The 17,519-nt window shown below is 40.9% G+C and overlaps 1 protein-coding gene across 9 annotated transcripts in view; it reads right to left on the bottom strand.

The window, feature by feature from the left end:
- Positions 1–17,519, bottom strand: part of SERGEF (secretion regulating guanine nucleotide exchange factor) — a 142,656-nt gene that overhangs the window by 81,368 nt on the left and 43,769 nt on the right. For 2 of the 9 annotated variants that reach the window (XM_069016884.1, XM_069016886.1), the window contains exon 11: positions 17,141–17,519. The exons of 6 other annotated variants lie outside the window; for them this stretch is intronic. The gene's annotated coding sequence lies outside the window, so the exon portion shown is untranslated. Of the gene's footprint in view, positions 1–17,136 lie in introns of those variants that run through there. One more of the 9 variants, XM_069016888.1, reaches the window with a different exon arrangement.

Consider the following 17,519-nt stretch of genomic DNA (forward strand, 5'->3'; position numbering starts at 1 on the left):
ACAAAAGAAGCTATTCCAACAACTTAAACAGGAACAAGCTGAGGCCTCCACCATATAAAGTCATGACTGGGTAGCCTAAGGAAGATACCACCACATAAAAAAACTTATTCCTGTTGCAGGAATAATTTGAGTAAAGTCTCCAGCTTGAATTAAGAAAATATGACTGTATAATTACAATGGTTCTTGTGCTCTTAAAAACTTCACACATACAGCAGCATGGTAGAACCATGGTATCAGAAGCAATGCTAGAAAAGGACACACAAAATCACAGGCACCAAATTCTGAACTACGGTGGAAAAGAACACCCCTTAAAAAGAAAGGCATCCTCAATGAATAAAACTGGAAGGAGAGAAAGCAAAAACTATGTAGGCAGAAGCTAACTCTTAGCAGGGTGGGAGAAGGGGAAGAAGGCAGCCTTTTGCTATGCACATTTGGGAGCATGAGAAAAATGTAGGTGAAATTTGTGGGAGAAGTCAAAAAAAACCTCATCATCTTTTATCTTTAACACATCTGCAGAAGAAACTCCATTTGAAAGGAGGACTTCCAATTAGAAGACTAGGAATAGCCTTATTTCAAATACAGTAGAATATTAACAGTTAATGCAAAATCATGAAACCAGGGGTTTGCATATTAAGTTATCTACTGCATTTAAATCTGGGTATATCAGAAACTCTTCTCTCAGAAGAAGAGAACAAGCAGCTTGATTCCCCTTCTCCTCACTGAACTTCTGACCAAGGTTTAGGACTGTCTGGAAGTCCTTTGTCTCTACCCTAAATAAGATAATGTTCCTCATCACTCAAACACACATCCTAACAGCAAAATACAAGGAAGAGAAATGTTAGCTTGTAGCAGAAGTCTGCCACTCCTACTCACATATTTATAGTACCAGGGTTGAGCAGAAGGGTTGTAGAATTAAAAATAACGATAAGGATATTAAGGACTCTGAAGACAAGTAATCATATGGGGTAGCACACGAGGCACAAGGAAAAATGCAGTCTAACAGTACAACTATCCCACTGGGAAAGCCATCTACAGGTTAATAAAGCATTCAAGGGAAATGATGATCAAGTACTGATAATACAGCTTAAAACAGCAGTTTTGAAGAGCTCCCATCCAAAACCACAGGAGAAAGGGTTGCATATTAGTTATGGGAGAAATTACAAGTGCAAGGGGCCTGAAATTAGGAACTACATTAGAATTTGTAATTTGCCATACAACTTTCCAAAGAGACTGTTTTAGTTGCAAGGTCAGAAACACCAAGGACAGAACACCTAAAGCACTGGGAACATCATCATCTCCATTAGTAACTGAAGTTAAATTATTTTAAGATATTCTTGGCCAACACCATGTTGTGATAAGCATTCTTACAATATGTTTCTGCTGAGAGGAAGGGTTTGCATCTCTGAGCTCAAACTTTGAAAAGCTCCTTAGCAAATTATTGGTTTTAATATGAACTTTTCAAGTTTTTGATTGGTGGTTTTTAAGAAAACAGCTAGCAATTTTTTTAAAGATGTAAAAATACGGACATTTTGTGAAACACCCCATCTTTTACTACAATAAGAAAAGCAAGGTAGACATTTGCTTAATCCTGCTTGCAGGAACAATTGCAAACTAAAAGCCAATTGCAAACCCAGAAAAGCCAGAGAAATAGGTCAGCCTCTCTCCTTACAGGTGACATGGAGTTGACAGGACTGAAGAGGATGAACACACTGTTCACCTCTGTGGCAAGCCTGAAGAGGTTAATTAAAAAAAAAAGCCACAAAAATCCCTACATCTCCTCAAAAGATTCTGAGTTCTGAAGAACCCCTCTACAGGCCTGTCTGCAGTATTGTCAAAGGATTTAGTCATTCCACAGGGAGAGCCAAAGATTTTATAATTTTTTAAAATGAGATCTGATTAAAATTTAACACAGTTAAATAACATATCTAGGAGTTTAAATACCCTACATCTAAAACTGATGGCAAGTGGAAATTGCAAGACAAGCAGGATCTTTGAAAATCAGCTGCTTTCTGTGTCTAAAACAGCAGAGTATGACTTAAACCAGAGCTTCAAAAACTTTGGGCTACTACCTGCTCTTTCCTATTCCAGACTGTCACAACACACTACACAAGTGTGATGAGGTTTGGGTGCCTTCCGTTATAACAGTCCTATTTCAAAACAAAATTTCTGCTCAAAAGAGTTTGACCCAAAAGAGTTACACCCCAGAGTGCTGTGTAGCCCTTCAGAAGGATCTTGACAGGCTGCAGAGATGGGCACAGCAGAACTGTCTGAAATTCAACAAACACAAGTGCAGGGTTCTGCACCTGGGAAGGAATAACCCCATGGAATAACCAGTACAGGCTGAGGGCTGACCTGCTGGAAAGCAGCTCTGTGGAGAAGTACCTGGGGGTCCTGGTGGACAACAAGCTGTCCATGACCCACCAGTGTGTCCTTGTGGCCAAGAAGGCCAGTGGAGTCCTGGGGCGCATTAGGAAGAGCATTGCCAGCAGATCAGGAAGGTGATCCTGTCCTTCTGCTCAGCCTTGGTGAGGCCATACTGTGCTGAGCTCTGGGCTCCTCACTACAACAGAGACATGGAGCTCCTGGAGTGGGTCCAGTGGAGGGCTGCAAAGGTGGTTATTAAGGGTCTGGAGCATCTCTCCTATGAGGAATGGATGAGGGAGCTGGGCCTGTTCAGCCTCAAGAATAGAAGACTCAGAGAGGACCTCATCAATGTCTGTCAGTATCTGAAGGGAGGGTGTCAAGAAGATGGAGGCAGGCTTTTCCCAGTGGTGCCAAGCAAGAGGACACAAAGCAATGGGCACAAACTAATGCACAGGAGGTTCATCCTGAATATGAGGAAGAACTTCTTTAGTGGGCAGGTGATTGAGTGCTGGAACAGACTTCCCAGGGAGATCGTAGAGTCTCCTTCCCTGGAGATATTCAAAAGCCATCTGGACAATCCTGACTAATGTGCCTGAACAGAGAGGTTGGACTAGATGACCTCCAGGGGACCTTTCCAACCAACAACCACATGCTGTGATTCTGTGACCAAGCTAGTATTCATATTCAGCAAAATACTGCTCAGGAGAAAATCTGCTTCACAGGTGACACAACTGCAGGCCTAGAACCAAGGTAGCACAACCAGTCAAAGTCCAGAAAGTGAGCAAAGACCACACACAGTTTCACCTTCTCCTTTCATAACCACATTAACTCCATATCCATGATTAAAAGCAAAATAGAAGAACAACTAAGAAGAAAAGCCTTGATAGCTTAGCAAGACCTTTACTTGGTATTTAAACATAAATAGCACATAAAGCACTATGTGATCTTGTCCACCATGTGGTACATGCTGTAAATTGTCTTTTTAGGAACTGAAGTCATCTCCCTTCAGAGTGAAAGCCAGGGAATGCTGTCACTGCTACTGTTGGCACACGTTTGCTTACCCCTCTATGTTTATGCTCCCTGTGTCAAGCTTGTGAGCTGGAACAGCTTACAGAACTATACAAATGCTGAATTGGGAAGGTTAGAAAAATCTGCTCAACGCAGTATGTGAAGGCAGGGCAGAACATGAACCATGAGATGGTCAAAGGATTCCCAGAGCAGCGGATTCTGAAAAGCAACAGTGGCACAGAGCATTGTCCATTTCAGTAACCTGCACTGGGAAATTCACAGGATTTATCTGCAATTCCCATAGTAGCAAAGAAAGTTCTTTTTTGTTTTGATTACACTGCTGAATTATCACAGTAAAGCTGCTCTCAGATTTAAACATAAAACTAATGCTGCTAGCATCCATGAATCTTAATATATTCAGTTCCCTAAACTGTCTATGCTACTACAGCAACTGAAGGTGTCTCAGTCTGAGGCATTTATTCTCCTGTCTTTGAAATGCTATTAATGTTATCATTCATTTATTACACAGTCTGGAAATTATGACACTGAGGATGTCTCTTCTTTTGAACATCCAAGCTGCTTACAAACCAAAGCCTTGCTTTCACAGGCATTTTCTCAGTATCATTCTACATGCATCACAAAACGAAGCAGAAGACTCTTCAGTGGTCTGAGCACTCCACACAAGTGATTTCCCTACAGTCATGATGAGGAAGAGTTACTGGCAGAACAGCCATCTGCCCTGTCCGTGCTGTACCAGCATGGATGTTCTGTTCTGCAGAACAAGTCAAGCCAAGATTAATTAAAGCAGGTTGAAGACACATGATCATGCCCTCTGCACCACCTTGCTTTTCTGAGCACAAAATGCCTGCGTCCCATCTCCTGTTCTCATCGCATCTCTGAGACCCAAAGCTTGAGACAAACAGGGTAGCAAATATCAAGCTACCTTATTTCTCCTTCAATTTTTATTTTAACCTGATCAGTGGTAATCCCTCTGCTTAAGTCAACAAGCGTGTGGATTTACACCATTTAGCAATGCAGTGGAAGCTGAGAACATAAGAACCTTGCAGGCTTTGGCACCTAAAGTCTGAAGGCCTCTGAACCCAATCCTCTTCCTTTTTCTGGATTAATAATAGATTCATACTCCAAAAGATTCCTGAAAAACATTCCCTTTTAGTATGGACCTTTCCCAGCTGCCAAACAGGTAACTACCTTTCTGTCTTTCCTTCCTACTCTTAGCTCTCAAATCTCAAGTAAATCTTTGTGAGTGAAATGTATTCCTTCTCAAATAAATGAAGGATAATGAAAACAACTATTTCTAAGGCTAAAAATGATGGTGTGGTTTTTTTAGTCTATTATCATCCCCTGCTTTAGATGTCCTCTTTAAGGTCAGGACACAGACAAGCACACACTATACTGAAAGACTTACAAAAAGGGACTATTCTGAGCCACAACAATTAAGCTCCATAGTGGCAAAGGCAGTCAGCAGAGGAAACAGAAGAACTTCAAAATTATCTTTTTTGGTTCCTTTCACAATTTCCTCTTACACTTGAGCAAAAATTCTTATAACGGCTCTTCTGGGAATTTTTTTCTCCCTTTCTTTCGTAGTTTCCACTTCTTGGGTAATTTTGGCATGTCCAACTGGTTGCTTAGAGATGCTTCAGTTTTTATTGCTCTTTTTCTGTTTGTACTGTAATTTTATTCCAAATGTCACCTCTAGCAAGACTAGTTTTGCAAGTGAAGCAAGAAACACTAGGAAAAGCCTTTTTAAACAACCACACTGAAGTCTACAGAGCAGCATCCTACCTAGCTTTTCCTCTCCTACATCTGGAAAGTGTAGCCAAGAGTCCTGAGCAACATTTAGCACTGTCTCACATGAAACAGCAAGCAGGTCTCTAGCAGACTGTCTTACAGGACAGGACAGGATGGTTTTGACCTCTAGCAGTGAAAGAATGTTTTAATGGAAAGAAAGAAAAAAATAAAATGGGCACTGCTAAAACCACCCAGGAAAGCAAGTGTGTAGAGTAGGGTAGAGAAGAGAGGATAAAAGCAGCAGCCTCTCCAAACTCCCAGACATGCCCACTATCCGATGCTAACCACTTGCTGAGCCCCTCTCCTCTCCGATGCTTTGTAAGACAGTGCCATGCTGTGGACACTCTGCTCGCTGCCGCTGCACTCTGCAGTCTCTGCAGGTACAGTAGGCCTGTTTCCTGACCCACTTTCCTCACCAATCTCTATTTAGCTCTACGCTAGTGATGCTCCTGGCATGACAATCAGATACTGCAGCCTGCAGTGCAGCTCGTTACAACACATTCGCGAGCTCCGAGTAAATCCAGTGGAAAAGTACTGTGTATCAGCGGGGCCTAATGGCACTGAAGGCATTCTCACCACCTTACGTCAAATGCAACAACAACACACAAGTGTTCGAGAGATTTCAAAGATGCCTTTTTATTTTAAATCTACTGAATCTGCTAGGTGTAAAGTAAATCTGAAAAGATCTTTCCTACTCAAGGGCTGCAAATGGCAAAAGCTATTAGAGCTAGTACCTTTCCTCTGGATTACCTAATCAATCTTATTACTTGCGCCACTTAAAACCTGCCATAATTCCTTCTACTGTCATTTATTCTTAACTAGGGAGGGACTCTGCACCTTAATGTCCAGTGGAACTGTAAACCTAATCTCACTACAGCTATTCAAATTATCTTCTTACGTGCAAGAACCAAATTTCTCCTTCAGACACAGCCACTTAGAATTAACTTCAAATTCTACTTGCCCTTGCAGTTAACTTCAGATTTTACTTGCACATACATGTGTAAGGGATAAATTTGTTCTGGAACACTAGTGACTATACCAGATAGCTAGGACTGCTCTGGCTCCAAAGTTAAGGTGTAATAGGTGAATACCTCTGAGACCAAGAAACTGGAGGTTGGTCATATCTCATTTATCTGCAAAAAAACCCAGACATCCCTCTTCCTTTGTACAGAAATATTGTAACAAATGACCACAACCTGGGCCTCAGTTAAGAAATCCAATTGCCAAGCCCCTAAGTTATATGGTAGTGATCCACTATACTATGAATCCATGCTCCCTTCCTGGGCACTGAAGTGAACTGGAGAGTTCTGCAGTGAATACAGTACAGGAACACCATATATTGCTAATATTTTGCATGTAGAAGGCACTGAGATATGGTCTTAAGGGTCTTACGAACTCTCTCTTTGGCAAAACACTGTTTCTATTCAATGGAATATTTTTGTACTTAAAAAACTCAGATCCTTAGTCAAAAAGTTTTGAGAGTTACTCAGAATCATTATACCAAAACATTTTAAGTGTCTGAAGATTGAAAACACTGAATTTAAAACGCTAATACCAGCACAAACGTATTGACTGATGATAAATAAAAGCAGCAACAGAAAGTTAAGTACTGCAAAATACCCTGTGGGGCTATGAGTGCCTTACAGGAGTGGATCATTTATAGAAGGTATTATGTACAGGAGGGAGCAAAGCAGTCCCACTGTGCACAAGCATAAGTTCAATCCTTTTCAGGAGTTTATTCATGTGCAATATGACCAGTTTTGCTGGTAAGCAAGAACTGTTACTTAAAAAAAATTCTTGTAGCTTGGCAGATGCCACAAAGTGATGGCATGATGGTGGTGGTTTGTTTTTTTTCATTTGCACTACCATAATCACACTAATTTACTAAATAAACCAAAGATTCCCAAAAATGGACCCCAAAGTGCTTATGTAAAATCTCTGCAACAAGAAGTCTAATTATCCATTAAGTGGGATGATACCAGCCAACAGCAAGAGAAAACAAAATTAAACATCCATCAGAATGTGCAATTCATCCAAATTTCATACCACAGGCACCTATAAATATATGAGTCATTATTATAATGTACAAGGTAATTGTATTTCATCACTCATTACCTTGACCCAAGGAGGACCTCTCATCTTCAGATGGAAGATGCAATCCAGACTTGCACTTTTATGACTAAGGAACCCTGCAAGAAGCACAGCTTACATAAAGCAGCACCCTTAGACTAGGAGCTGTGTAGATACAGAAGAAACTTGACATCAAAAAACTACTGCAGACTGCATCTTTTACCCACCACTGCCCTCACACCAAGTATTTCACACTTAAACCCAAGACAAGCAGACAGAATCCAACAGGGCTCTGCAGGAAGGACACAGCTGGGACAGTTGTTAGTGGCAGATCTACCACAACTCACAGACACCTGGCAAACAAAGAAGGCATTTAGAGGTACAGACCTGCTTTGTTCCTTCCTAGGATAGGATCAACAACACCACTAAGAGATTATTTTGCTGCCTTGTTATTTATTGAAGATAAGATCACCCTCAGGGCAGTCCCAGGGCAAATAGCCTGGCAAAGCAGAGATCCTCTTGACAGTTTTTTCCTCAGGACTAAAATTTTCAGCTCATTTGGTTTTAGCTTACTGAGACATGCACCACAAAACTAATCCTAGACCTTCGGAAGTCGCTCCTCTAACCTCACATCTGTGCAATTCAAGTAGAGAACACACAGTGAGGCCTCGGAGTTTGGGAAGAGCAAATGAATTACTATACTGGAACAGCCTACTCCAGTGACAAGTGCTTCACAAGCACATAACCCTCGCTAGACAGTTATACAGTTACACAATAACATACAAAGTCTATTTTCAGGGTCCATAAAAGTTTACACCCTTTCAAGAGACTACAGAGATCTTTGTTTGCTTTTTTTATGTGAACTTGGAAATGCTCAATATTGGCATCCCAAACATTCACTGAGCCCTGCTATGATAAATATCCTTCTCCAAAGCATTTGTTATTGTTTTTAATCAAACAAAAGCTGTCTAGGAATCCAAGGCTCTAATCTGAATTGTTACTGCTTGAACATCTGTTAAAAAATTCTGGCTGCAAAAGTAGAACGGATTCTGGTTTACATGGAAAACTATGTAAATAATAAATATCTGGCAAATCAAGAAAGCACTTTAGGGGATATAATCTAAGATGCAATCATTAAATTGCTTCTTAGTCCTGGACTATGGAGTCAGAGCAAGAGAAAAACCACAAAATAAACATTGGTTTTGATGGTTACTTCCAATGTTACTGTGCTTCATAGGCTGACTCCTGGTTGATTTGCAAATCCACACATGCCCCTGGGAGTGGGATCTCAGATCGTTTAGCATCATGGCAGATTTCCAGTTCTTGGCAGGAGGGTTGTTTTTCTCCATGAATCAGCAACTGTCCATCACACCACAATCTGTGAAGTGAAAAACCCACCTCATCAGCATAAACTAAATGCATGTATGTGTGTATACATCACAGAGGACTTTTTGGTCTCTCTCTCTCTACAGCCCACATGTGAGGACTGTCATTTGCACAAGCACATGCATGCCTCTGAAAGCCAACCACACAAGGAAGTGATTTATCTCACCTTCTGCAGTCCTGTAATGCTTTGATAACACATCATCTGCATGGCAAGCCTTTAAATGTTATGGTAAAGAATACAAACAGCAACCCATCCTATTTACTGCCTTCTCCTATCAGTGGGCGACTCCAGAGCCAACCCCACTGTGGTCAGCTGCAGAACAGCTGCCTGTGCCTGCTGCTGGAGAGCAAAGAACATTTTCATTGTCAGATAATGCTTACCAGTAAATGCATTCTAAATACCCATCAGCAAGGAAAACAAGAGCAAGTAAGTTGCATTTGAAACATCTCCCTGAAACGTGCTCCAGAATTTTAACAGCTCTCTATAATACAGATGATGCTTCTAAAAAATGATAGCAAATGAGATAAACACTGCCCCAGTAAAGTGAACTTATTCTCAGAAATACTCTGACAAGCAAATCATGCATTTTGGAGATGTATTACAGAAAAGGATGTACTAATAATTCCTCATTTTATTCTTCCTGTGTCTGTCTCTTCCTGATACACAAGAGATTGCAGTATTCCTATTGTATGGCATCGCTGTGCTAATACTAAATAACAACAGATTTGCTGTCTGCTCAAAAATGCCATTTTTTAAAGGAGGCAGGGGTAAAAACTACTATCATCAGAAACCCACTCTTAAAATTCAGGAATCAGTCACTCCCACCCCCCGTGATTCACAGTGTGAATGCCAGAAAAACTATAACCTGATCCACTGGATGAAGCAGTTCAGCAGAATGTCTGGGTCTTCACTGTTTCCTCTGTTTGAATTCTACGTTCAGGGCATTTCAAAATTTACCCAAATTTATCTTTTTTTTTCCAAAATCTAATCATAAAACCTATACTTCAGGGATATAGATTCACAATTTGAGACTAAGCATAAATTCACTCAGTAAACTGGTTTTGTTTCTTGCAGCATTAATTCACACATGAACTGAAGATCATTGAATACAGAACAGCCAAGTTATCAAACTGCAGCAATGCTGTCAAAAAGAAAGCTTTTTTCTTTTTCTTAAATGCAAACACATACTTTATTATCAGCTGCATAAGGGTGATCTATGTTTACACAGCTCAGAGCTGGATTTAAAACCAATTTTAACAGCCAACTGTTTCAACTTGCATGTAAACAAACATACTGCATTTCTTCATTAGCTGGAATTTGCTGCAGTCTGTCAGCCATCTGTACTGTCTTGCATTCTGTTCTCTGTTCAGAGCACCACTATCAAATGTTGGTGATATAGTATTGCTCTCTTTGGAGACATCATGACTACACTATAAATAGTTTAGAGACATAAACCACTATTTCTAACAGTTGTCTTAATATCTGCTTTCTCAGAATGCATTAGGTTCTATTTCTCATCCAATTTTGGTTCTTGGTACCTTTTTTGTGGATACAAGGAAAAAAGATTCTATTTTGGCTCTCTCAGAGGTAAAGAGCAAAAACTGCATCCCGAGCAAGACTTTATCCAACTTCTGCACCCCGCAAATCCGGGATGCAGAGACCAAACCCCAGAACATAACCCTGCAAATATCTGCAGTGCAGTACAAGGGTGACTGCACAGTGCACAAGAGCCAGGCTGTCCTTAAACCAGCTAGTTTAGGTGCTAGAGCCAGCCCTGGGGCACCTGCACAGGAGGTGCCAGCTGACCCACGCTCTCACTGATGTCACATCCAACCGAACCCAGCCTGGAATCTTGCACTGTGCTGGTGCAGCTCTGTGCTGGAGCTCCCAGAGCCTTGCAGAGCCCTGGCTCACCACAGCCAGCTCAAACACCAGCACACCCCTGGCTCTAGCAGTAGGGAGCACAGCACAACCCAGTCGGTGCCACTTGTCGCCAGCCCTTCCCTGGGGTCACAGTGCCTGCAGACACATCCTTGAGCAGCCTTACAGCCCCCTGAGCTCTGCATGCCAGAGGCTTTCCTGATGGCAGCACTGCATCCCAGACCCTGGGGCTGGCAGGAGGCTCCCAGTGCTGGCACCACAAGTCCCCTCCAGCCTGCAGTCAGACCCTGGGCTACTGGGCTGCTCTAAACCACTCCAGCTCTCAAACAATTCCAAGGGGACTGCAGCACAGCTGAATACACCACCCAGACAGTTTAGCTACTGATCTGAGCAGTGTGCACTACTTTCAAACTTCAGAGTTCAGGCAATAGTATCTTCAGAAGAACATAACTCAAAAATCCAAGCACTTAAATAAGGGGCTTTTGTAGGTTGCCGAGTCATCCTCTCTTTTAGGAAGTGAAGAGAACTGGCAGTGAGACGGGAAACCTGAAACACACCTTAAACCCCAATTTTTCCTCTTCTAGGGACAGCAGAGCACTCAAATATTACTTGCATAACCAGTACCACTTGATAAGTGATGCAACCACAAACCACAAAGCTACTTGATATCCATGTTAGTTTTTCAAAGCGAAAGCTGCCTCTTCAAATATGGCTTTTTAGCTCACCCAGTGGATGAGTTTAAAACTTTTCAGGAAGAACTTGATGCTCTGCCTTCAAGCTGACTCCAAGACTTACATCATACTTCTGATTTCAGACCTGCAGTGCTACAAACCCACCTTCTTCCAACAGAACAAATTTGCTGCCCTCCAGGAACAGACTCACGGCACATTCGTGCAACACCAACAGAGCCGTCCCCAATCAGAGGTGTCAGAACTCTGAAAGCTGATGTTGGTGGTAAAATTACCAAGAAGTGATCATGCCTTATTCTGAGAGATCCATTTCGGCTTCAATTCTCAGTTTCTGACTGAGGAAAGTGTGGTGAAACACTATCAAATTTTATTATCCTGCCAGCCATATACAAAGGAGAGCAAGACTCACTAGTAATCAAACCACGAGAGTTTGCTATCCAGTACTCCATGACTAAACCTGCAACTCAGCAGAAAAATTCTGCACATTTCTAACCCCTGGATAAGTTTGGGGGTTTTTTTTCAGCTTAATAAATCTCCCACTGGAAATCTCTTCCTTTTCCCAGCTTGTGCCTCTTTTTCTGGAACAGCAGCAACAAAAATGCCTACACCCTTGTGTCCAGATCATTTTCAGCAGAATTTTTTGTGTAGAATTAAACAAGCCAAGTTGCAGGCGTGAAAGCAAGCTGCCAGAGAGGCTCACAGCCACAGAATGCTCCAACAGAGCTGCAGTACCACTGTTACAACACGAGCAAAATAAACTCTGACATGCAACCATTTAGGGAGACAGGATAGAAAACAATTCCTTCTCCTTCGATGCCTACACTTATCAAGCAGTAGGTTCAAAGCAGGGCTGGGGGGGTAAGAAAATACAGGTTTGTTTCCTTCAGGTCTGTTTCCTTCTGTGACTGAAAGAATGAAAAAAATGCAGTACCACTGTCAAAATTTTCCAGCTCTATTTTGGCACATCGTCTCTCAAAACCAGCCTGATCTAAAAATTTCAAGCATGTTTAACTCAAGAGCCCTTGACAACATCTAATGCACAGGCTATTTATCATAAATTGAGGTGCTTATTTTTGGACTTCACCTTGAAACAGCAAAGAATGTCTGTTTTGTCAGTACCAGAAAAGTTTATAAATCCTGCTAAATGTATCAATATTATGCATTTCAATGGTATTTTACATATACTGCAGAGGTATCCACAACGCTCTGCAAACTGCTATGACTCGTCCTCTCTACGTGAACAATTACTAGATTTAGCATTTTTAAGTAAGTAGTGTGATTTCTAATGTACTTTCAACATGTCAAAAAAAAAAAAAGTGTAACTTTATTTAGCATTTCTCCTTTGCCCATTCCACAATTCTTACACATAAACACAATGATACCACTAACTGCAATAACCCTCTGGAGCTTCGCAACTAGAGAGAATTTTGAAAAATTTGCAAACCTGCAAGAGACATCCTTTGTAGTGCTATGTTTTATGTATGAAAAGACAGCAATTTCACACTTTATCACTTGCCCCAAACGCTGCTGTTATACAGAAATTCAAATTAATAGGTATCACAGGGGGTTATAGGTTCAATGGCAAGCTGCGTTCAGAACAGTCTTTTTACAGTCTTTGCCTTTTAACCATCTCAAACTTTTTCAAGCACTTCAAACAACCTCAGTCCACCATGGCATCCTTTCAATGCCTTCAACTAAATTGACAAGGCACCTTTCCAGCTACATGTATGGGATGTATCACTTCAGTGCTGTTCAGTTTCCTGACTTCAGAGCATGCAATACCAGCAGCCACCATCTGTGCTACCAGCACTGAAGGAATCAACAACCTGGACTGTCCGCACATGGAAGTGGGGCTGACCCTGCTAGGACATGCCAGGAAAGCCTCCAGTAAAGCAGTTTCCCAGTCACAACCAGGGGGTTGGTATCTTCACTAGCAGTGAGCCACCCACCTCAATACTTTGCCACTTGCTCTGCACACAGGGTAGACCCATCTTCTCCCCATCCATGTTTGAACCAAAACACATTTGCAAAAGGTACCCAAGCACCCCTACAAAAGTGCTTTACCTGCCATGGAAAACTACCAAGTGCTCTTCCATTCCTTATCTGCCTCTGCATAGGGCAGCTACTAGGAAGTAAATATCAGCTATTCACCATGCATTAAGCCTTGAAAAGCCAAGGCAGCTTGCAGCAAAAGACTGGTGCTTTAGGTGATGTGCAAATATACAACTCTTCAAACCACAGTGATTTCACCACGGCAAAACCAGACCCACAAGCAACATGGTCTATAAGAACAGCAGCTTTGCTGCTCTTGCAAAGAATTGAAAAGGTTCCTTGTAGCTGTCCTGCAGATTTCAAAGAAAAATAAAACCTTGGGCTATGTGCTGTTTTTCCACAAAATTGGTTGTGAGGCCTTGAATTCAAACCCAAAGTAGAAAGTCCAGGCATATGTAGAAAATAAATAAATGAAAAACAAAAGCCTTATTTCTAGCACAGTTATTTGTGGATAAAGCTGACTTAACACGTCCAGAGTAATTGAGGTGAAAAAGTTAGCTTTGTGCTTAAAGGTTCACATACCGCTGTGAGAAAGAAGAAAAATAAAGGGAACTTCTTCAGACAAGCAAGATCCTTAAAAAGAACTGCAGACAGCATACATGATTCCAGATGACTGATACTGCAACTCAGAAGAAACACTTAAATAAAAAAGATTCTCATGAATCAGGACAGTCTTTTTCAAGAAACATTTTAATGATTACAAAGTCACATCTGTGTCACCTCTAAGCTCCGTCTCATTTTCTGTTTACCCTTGCAGAAGAACACAACATTGCAGACATCACGTTTTTTAATTTTCTGAAGAGCAGAGCCTGTTTTTAGTGAACTAATTTCAATAGCCTATCTGTCACACAGCCTGTGCATCTATTGCTACTCAAAAGAAAACAGAGGACAGCGAGAAGGACACAGAATTAGTCTTTGTCTTATAAATTTAGAGCAAAACTGTCAGCGTAAACCAATTCAACTGAATTTTATATGACAAAAGAGCAATTTATGCTAGAAGACAACTAGAGAAACTGCAGAACAAACCCTGAAAATCAAAATGATCATTTTTAAGCCTCCAGATCAAGGGCTCTGATTTTCAGTGCGTGGATAGTTAAACTGCAGAGTAGCTTCTCAACTCATTTTCTACTTTCCAAACTTTGGAGTACAAGGGAAATAAGAACAAAGAGGAAAGGACAGCTAATTTTAGTATTTCTGGGCTAAAACAAAATAACAACAAAGAACTACTGAACCATGAAGCAGTTTTTCCAAGCTGCTATTTCAGTTACAGTCTTTCTTTTCCCAAGTCAGTGCCGGAAAGAAGATGCCAGCTTCTACCCTATCAGAGTAATACAAGCACCTTATTTTATCCAGAGGGGCACATTGAGAGCTCTGAACTGCTTGCATAATGCCTCTATACATTTTGCTGCACCCAAAATGTGTATTATAGCTGACAAGAAAAAACCAGCATGATTTCTTCAATTTCCTTCTCTCTCACTGCTTGCTCCTAGTAAGAAGCATTGCTCCTGCAAACTGAACTTGAGTCTTGTTCATTACATTTTAACAACTACCCTGAAAACTCATCCCTCTGACAGCTTATTATTACAGCACTGGACTGAAGCTTCATAATTCCCAGTCTCAAGCATGTGTGGAAACAGTTTTGAGGACAAAACCAAGACCTCAGGATCACAGGATTATCCAGGGTCAAAGCGACCTCCAGAGGTTCAGTCCAACCTCCTGCTACCAAGCAAATCAGCCATGAGATCTTTTCCATTCCATAAGGCTCACATGCTACAAGCTCCCCAGGCAGCCTGTTCCTCTCCTTGATTGTCCTCATGGTGAAAAAGGTTCTCCTTACATTAAGTCCAAACCTTGTGTTTCTATTTGTGTCTTTTGTTTCTCCAAGTTCATCTTCTCAATGAACCTCCGTGTAGGTACTGGCAGGCTGCTACTCCGTACCCTTGAAACCTTCTCTTCTTCCTGTCAAACAAACCTAGTAAGATTTTCATCATGAGATTTTCATCCATCAGTTTCAGTTAAGAGTAAACAAGGTACCAAGACAGTTACCTCCTCAAAACAACCCCCCAAACTTTCAGGTCTTAAAATAAATATGTGATCTTCAAAGAAACTGCAATCATCTCACAAGAGTGGACTTTTGAACTCTGATTTTTCTAAGGAAAGTTCCCTTTTCTGCAAGTATCTACTCATAACAACCCATCTTATGTTTTCAGCATCATCAATACTACTCTAGGGCTGAATAAGTCTCCTACAATTTAAGGATGAATGGATTGGTTTTAGTCACTGTTTCAAAATAAAGCAAACTGAGAACAGAGGGTGAACACTGAAATTTCTTTCCTGAGTAGCAAATTACTGCAATAAATTTGGGCAACCAAATAGAAAGCTAGAACAGAAAATGCTATGCTGCCCTCATGCACAGCAGCATTAAAATATACTGGGTTAGGTTCATAATATTGCTGTTAAAGTTTGCTCTTCTCTAAGGATCTATGTGCTATTACTCTGCAAACCTTCACAAGAATAAATTATGCTTTCCAAGCATTAAAAACACATTAACATGACATAGGGCATGGAAAATCCAAACTTCAAATACTTACTGAATCCAATAGATCATAAACCAAATCAGTATTAGAAAAAAGAGGGTTACATTAACTAAAATAAAGCTCTCTGAAATAATTAAGTGATTTTTCAGCCACTGTGATAACACACATTCCAATGGCTTAGATATCAGTGAAAGAGTCATTTAGACACAATTTCACTTTTAGTCATTTACTGGAACTCATAACCCTCTGGCCCAATTCCAGAAGATTTTTCAAATCCAATATAAAAAATTTTCAAGTCAGGCTGAGCAGCCTATACCATGCCACAAGAACTGCCACGAGACACACACAGCAACACATTTTAGAAGTGTCTTCATTTTTTAGTGCTCTTCAATTACATTAAAGAAAAAAAAGAGACTTGACAACAAACATTAACTTCTCTCACCATTTCACTGACCGTGTTATTAGCCACTTCATTCACTTGTCCCCCATAAGAGACAAAGTCAGTATGCTTGTTCTTGCTCATAAATAAATGTTTAATTTCTTTAAAACATTTGTATGGAAATAAAAATCTGTTACACTTAATCATCTCCAGATTTACCTTACTGCTCAAATAAAAAGGCCTAATTAAGCATTCTCTGTATAGCTGAATATAAAACTGAATGTTTGTCAAATGACAGCTAGAATATTGTTATCCAAAAACATTTTAGAAACTCAGTTGAAGATACAACAGTACTGTGAAGCTAAATTAAAGACATGAGATTTTTCTAAACAGGCAACATGAGGCTGCAATCTTGCTATTTCACTTCAGCATTAGAACCTGTAATTTCATGTTTTCAGGATTTTTTTGAAAACAAGCTTTCAATTCATTTTTTTTTAAACCCATCACAATTACCACAAGCCTTTCAAGGAAAGGTTCCCTTAACACACATACTCAGCTTCTCACAGACTATCACTGTCATCACAACCTTAAATGAAGCTCAGGTATACACCTTTTATACCGGTAGTTTTTATGACAGCCACCAGAAACTGAGCAATCTCACAGCTTTGCAACATGGTGGGCAACTCCTCTGGATACTGCAGAGCTCCACTGACTTGAGTGCACCTCTCTGTATCAACACTGGGCTTGACCCAGGACCTCCTGCTGCATTTCAGGTCTCCTGTCAAGAGTACTACAGAACGGAGTGTTGCCTGCAAAAGAGTATCAATGGCTTCTCTACAAGAGATTTACTATGGAGAGTAATACTGCACATAGGAACGCTTGCTGGCTTTTACTTCATGCCTTTTATTCTCCTCTGTCCATCAGACACTGAAGTGCTCTATTGAACCATGTGGGTTTTACCCCTCTTCCTTTTGCAGCTGTTTTCCTAAGATAAGCTCTGAACTGTGCTGCTGCTCCGAGCCAGCTCACCTGCAAAGATTGTTTGAGAACCCTGCCCACTGGGACATGACTCAGAACAGGAGACAAGAACACAATGCTTTCTGATCTTAGCATGGCAATGAGACAAGAGCAGCAGTACAAACAGTACTTTGCAACTTCTAGATGGGAAGATGCAGTTGGACTTACGCACACTCGGCTGAAAAAATAATTTTGTACTTGTGTAAATCCACTGGTGCATTCCTTCTGCTCCCTCAGGATCGGGAAGTTTGCCTTGTTATAGCTGGCAGTGTGCTGGTCTTCAAGCCTTCACACATCTCCATCCAGTAATGGCAGGTTTGAAGTGT

This window comes from Aphelocoma coerulescens, chromosome 5 (assembly GCF_041296385.1).
Source record: "Aphelocoma coerulescens isolate FSJ_1873_10779 chromosome 5, UR_Acoe_1.0, whole genome shotgun sequence".
NCBI lineage: Eukaryota > Metazoa > Chordata > Aves > Passeriformes > Corvidae > Aphelocoma > Aphelocoma coerulescens.